Here is a 6,012-nt window from a genome sequence, read left to right on the forward strand (position 1 = left end):
CTCGAGTTTCGAGGCTCACATCTCAAGATGTGTCTCATTTTTTTTCTGTTTTTTGCAAAAAAAGGTCAATGTTTTTTATCTTTTTTGGCCCTTTTCTATTGTTCTTCTGGTTCCCACTGCAATCGCAGCGCCGTGGAGTATATGTACCGTGCTTTGCTCAAGTGGAAATGCTCCATCATTTAGTAGCTCGCTATTGCTCTTTTTTTTTTGCTTATTCGCGATGTACTACTGGTTTGATTCCATATTAGCTCCTATGTTGTCACAGTTGTATTTCGAGAAGCAATGTGTACGGACTGTAGGAGCATTGAGCTCATGTACTCACACTGTAGGCTTCGGCTAACCTAACCGAGGCTACCTAAAAAGTGGTCTCAACACCAACATAACCGCGAGGAAAAGAAGACTAAAGGTCCACCTTTTAGTTGATTTATAACTAATATGGAAGTCTAGCTGACTTGCGCCGCCGTGAGCTCAAAACAAATTGAAGGAACATGTTAAATTGAATTGAGACAGGGGAAAAGGTTCTATATACTGCGCTCCTTTTGCGTTTATCAAGTGTTTGCTTCTACTTGATGCTAGAACCAGCGTTTATGCAGCTCCTGTACTTTAAATAGCGTCGATTTGGGTTACTATATCAACTTTCAGGCATGGAACACCTGTAGACCCTTTTTCCTTGCTTCTATTTTTGTCGCTGATTTCTGCGGCGGCAGTTCAGGTACTCTATCTGCCACAAAAGTAAGCGGAGCTGCCTTGCAGTTGTGAAACATTCATGCACTGCTTGGAAATGGCACCCAAGACAATGACAGGCAACTTCTTTATGTTCGAAACTTCTTTCTCTATAGCTCTTTTGATTGAAGGTGCACAGTAGCAATACCATAAGAGATTAGATGACGTCACAGCGGGGCTGAATTTCTGTGACGAGCTTTTTTACCGCGTATTTTCAGTGTTTTCTCTGCACCTTCACCTAAAAAAAAGTGTTTGCTCTGCACCAAATCAACATCTCACAAAGTGTACAGGATAGCAATCAACAACGTAGCCCGCGAAACGACAGCAAGTATGTATAGAGAGATTTCGAAGCTTTAGAAGTTGTTAGCACTTTAAAATAGAAACAAACGCTAATTATTATGTCATTTACTTTCATTTTCAAGCATTTACAAGTGGCGGCTTTCTTGCCGGTTTGCTCGAAACATTGCCACTGAGCTTTAGTTCACACAAGAGCCTTCCGAAAGTCTGGGGTACGACTCAAACTGCCCCTGATCAACGGTAAAAAACGTTAGGTAAGAGACGCAGAACACTTTTGAATGGTTGTTTTCTATTCAATCTTAATTTCTGGTAAATTCTGATAACGTGTTCTTAATAATATTTTTTTCATTTCTTTTTCATAATTGCAGGCACGCGATGCTGCTTGGGATCACTTCTTCTCTCCCTTTTACTTTTTCTTTTAGGCATCTCATGTCAGCAGACTGCCCAAAGTGTGCAGCGAGTGTGCGGGTTTGAGGGTTGGCCGCCTTTGGATCCGCTGTGCATGGCGGGCTGATGTGAGCATGCCTAGTGGTCCTAAACCGTACCCGGCTCCAAGTATATGCCCTCTACGAGTATTCAGAGTAAGAGAGGACGAATCCCTACTTGTCCGGCGACCAATGGCTGCGAAGCTTTTCTTTTTATCTATTTTCCCAAGAGCTCCAAGCGTAGCTAGTCCTGCATCTCTGACCGTGGCTGGCTGCTCCTGGGGCATTCTTACACCATCAAGGGAACCTTCTGCTGTTTGAGTCACTCGCGTAGTTGTGTACTCCCAAGTGGGTTTGTGGACGCTGGGGAAGGGCTCGCCTCTCAGTTAGGAACTCTCTCTGCGATCTTTATTTATTACATTTACTTTTTCTTACACCCTCTTCTTCTTGAACGATGACGCGGTCCCGAGCAGCGGCGCGTCTTTAACTGCAAGTGCTGTTGTCTGGTGGACATTATCAACGAAGAGAGCAGGTATCATGGAAAATGGGGAGGGTGGATGGAGAGGGATGATATGCTAGTTAGACAAAAATTACGCTTGCGTGGTTTTCTCTTTTTCTTGTAGTAGCAGGAACCACACCTTTCGACAAGTGTTACGTTTGTCTAGACAGCGAAAAGTTGATGTGTACTGGGCCGCCATGCTGGCAAACGCGGGGCTAACTAAGCCCGTGTCGTTAAATTAAGCGTGTGTGTCGAGTAATGGATGGGGTGCGGGTAGTGTGGGCTAACATGTTCCTTATTGTGAAATCAGAAGTGATTGACTATTCCTTGATAATGTAGGCGCTTGATACATAATGCTTCCTCGTCGTCAAAAAATAAATGTTTATAACTTGATGCTCCATAAATCTTCAAAAGCTGTGGAAAAGCCTTCAAAGTCTTCTGAAGGCTTTTATAAACAATAAACTACCATTTTGGATTTTCATACGCGTGCTTGATTTTTACTGGGTCTAGGTCCCGATTGTCCTAGTTCCTACACGATACATTCATTGTTTATAATATGTATATTTATATGGTTGAATAAAACACATGCATTAACAAACAGACATACTATCAGAATTTTTGGTATCTTGAAAACATTGTAAAAGTGCAAAGTGAGCGATGGTGTCGATCAGGACAAAGGTCCTTGGCTCTTTTGAGCGCGGATATGCTTATCTGGATAATCTAGCTTTTGTAAGTCTCCAGCGTCACGGAAAGCGTGTATCTAAGCTATCGGTCCCTCTTGTCTCGGATCAAGTGCCTGCCCATCTCTACTGATTAGTACAATTCAATTCATCAGCTGCCTGAGACATATCGTTGTCGTGATCGGAGAAAAAAGAAGATGCGATTCTTGATGTGGTGCAGTCTAAAGGATATCGTAAGAGTAGCGATGTCTCTACGTCCCACCAATGGATGAATCTTGGTCAGGTTAACTTCTGATGCTTAGACACAGGGTCTGTTAAAGGAAATTTGCAAGAGTGATGGGGATATCTCTTGATCAAAGCAGTCGGCTGAAGATTACCTACTAGCGAAAATATGAAGGGTATCGCTAAATTGTTGCGAGCAGAAACAGATTGTGGTTTTTGGGAAAGAGGGTCTTTATTACAACTTCTCACGTAGTCAATCCGAGTTCAATATCATTGAACTATATGGATCGCACAATAATTAGACTATCTGCTAATTTTTTATTGACAACAACAAGTATTCGAAAATATAATTGCTATACGTAAAGCAATAAAGTAATGAAACTGCTGATATGATGTCTGGTTGTTAGTGCGTATATGATCACCATAAGATATTATGTACTGAGTAGTCTCGTCCGCTGAGAGCATCTATTTGAATGAGTAATAGCTGCTGACTATATAGTGATAAGAAAACTCTTGGTTGGCCATAAAAGAGCAGTAATGCTGTACTGATCTGTGTCAACTCGGTAATCTCAAAGTCGCTACAGTCATGTTTCAGATCTGAGTCAGTGGAGTGATATGCCGTTCTCTCTCTCGCAACTCACTAAGAACGTTCTGATGAACGACGGATTTCTTTTATCACAAAATGACATCAGCCTAAATCAAGCAAAATATCCTGACAGTCAAGACATTTCATGATGTGCTGTTGATGGAACACATTACAAAAGAAAAAGGCCGCAGTCGCTGTACCTACGATTCCCGCTGAGGTAGTCAATTATCTCCACCGATATGAAGGCTTGGTACTGTATCTACACGGCTTCCTAACAGAAGTAGCTTGGTGTGTTAAACATTGACTTATATATATATTCAGGTAACTTTAGAGGGTATCTTCGCCGTAGCAAAATACGAGCAGTTCCACCCATTGCAAGATCCTTAGCTCCATTGGGCACACAAAACCATCTTCAAAACACTTGATCAATTTCTCTACAAGTAACTGCCAGTGACTGTCTTACACTGAGAGAGATATCTAGCATCACGTCTGGGCATTGTCAAGGAATCATTTCTTGCCGAGTGGAACTTCAAAGTGCGAGGGTAAGCTAGTTCTATAGTATTCAATATGCATCAACTAGACATCTTTCCCGTTCCTCTTCAATCGATTCCTACCATATCGGATCCGCTAGATAAAAGCCGCGTTACTGATATCAAACTAGCATTAGCGTAGAGGCGAAAAGACGAGCGCCGCCTCACATTAAATCACGCGGGATTTTTAAAATGTCTTGCAGGACTGAAAAATGCAAGAGGCTCAAACTTTCGAACGCTCGCTTACAGGGAGTGCGCGACAAGCCTTGTATCTATGGCAGTAACAAAATATGCCTGTGCAAAAGCAGTTGCCATCCGCCAGCTTGAAAGGCCTAGTCGAGAGCAAATTGATTTGTCCAAAAAATGAGGGAAATGCTGTGTAAGCTTGCCACTGGCAGCCCGACCAAACTACACAGTATGACGACTTGTGGTCTCAGATTTGCGGGTAATTTGTTGATTCTGTCTTGTACATATGGCTCACATTTTTCTATCATCATTATAATCAACTTTAGGGACTGAAAATGACATATCTTGTCATGAACTGTTCCGCCGGCCATATAAGTCGCTGACAACGATTGGGACCCCTGAACTTTCCAAACGATCCACGAAACTTAGCTTCTTATATGATCACCTTGATCAATACCACTTGGCAGATCGAGACAATAGTGAAGTCAAGTATCAGTAGTGGATGCTCAGTGCAGCAGCAATGTATCCTATGTAGAGACCACTTTTTAGGTAGCCTCGGTTAGGTTAGCCGAAGCCTACAGTGTGAGTACATGAGCTCAATGCTCCTACAGTCCGTACACATTGCTTCTCGAAATAAAACTGTGACAACATAGGAGCCAATATGGAATCAAACCAGTAGTACATCGCGAATAAGCAAAAAAAAAGAGCAATAGCGAGCTACTAAATGATGGAGCATTTCCACTTGAGCAAAGCACGGTACATATACTCCACGGCGCTGCGATTGCAGTGGGAACCAGAAGAACAATAGAAAAGGGCAAAAATACGGCCAAAAAAGATAAAAAACATTGACCTTTTTTTGCAAAAAACAGAAAAAAATGAGACACATATTGAGATGTGGGCCTCGAACCTCGAGGGGCTCGACCGGGAATTGAACCCGGGACCTCTTCCACCCTAAGGAAGAATCATACCACTAGACCATCGAGCCATATGTGCTTGGTGCACGAGGTTGGTACAATATGGATTTGTTGTTTATGATTATCCTTGCGACTTTTTTGAAAAATATATATAGTTTTTATCGTTTGTATATATCTATGATATACCACTCTGTAGAGAAAATTTCGAGCTTTTTATTGCGCTGTGATACATTACAAAAGAAACAGAATATCATAACAATAGTAATAATAAATCTGATTTAAAATTAATTTTACTATTATTTTTTTCCATAATAAGGGAGAGCAGTGTTAGCTAGTACATAGCTGTGCTACTTGTTGATAGGCGCATTATGCTGTTTACAACTTTACATTGTAAGCTGGATTATATCAGTAGAAAGTTTCTATGTTTTACAAACTATTGAATAGATTAATAGGTAGTAGAGCAGAGAGAAAAAAAGACCAGAGAAAAGGGAAAGAGTAGTTGTTGGCTGTGAAGAATAAAGGAGAAAAGAGAAAAGCATAAATTTTATAACAACTAGGAGCCCAGAGGCATTAGCTTTTTGATGTCTCATTAGGCAACTGGTAGTTGCTGAGCATGCAGCATTTAGTACTATAAGCTAAAGGCACACTAAGATTTTTTCTCAGTAATTTATGCACACAACATGATGTTCTCACATAAATGGTCCAGCAATTTCTATCCAGCAATCCCTCAAGTCCCCTTACCAGATCAGCAATTAGAAGATGATTCATACTTAGCAATCAACTATGCACAATCGTACTGTATATCGACAATGAAGCATGTCTTTTACTCACAATATATATGCTATACTCTATTTTGATAATTAATACATACTCCCTTCGATTTTACAAAATTATACTAGTACATTAAAGGGTTTTTTTTCTGTATGGCCCTTAGAGTAGGGCGAGAATTT

At 41.0% G+C, this 6,012-nt stretch overlaps 1 non-coding gene across 1 annotated transcript; it reads right to left on the reverse strand.

Annotated features, from left to right (window-relative positions):
- Window positions 1–5,061: 5,061 nt before the first annotated feature.
- Window positions 5,062–5,133, reverse strand: BDB00DRAFT_t131. The gene has a single exon. It is a non-coding gene; the product is annotated as a tRNA-Pro (tRNA).
- Window positions 5,134–6,012: the final 879 nt, after the last annotated feature.

Source organism: Zychaea mexicana, assembly GCF_025766255.1.
Source record: "Zychaea mexicana strain RSA 1403 chromosome Unknown BDB00scaffold_184, whole genome shotgun sequence".
Lineage (NCBI taxonomy): Eukaryota > Fungi > Mucoromycota > Mucoromycetes > Mucorales > Lichtheimiaceae > Zychaea > Zychaea mexicana.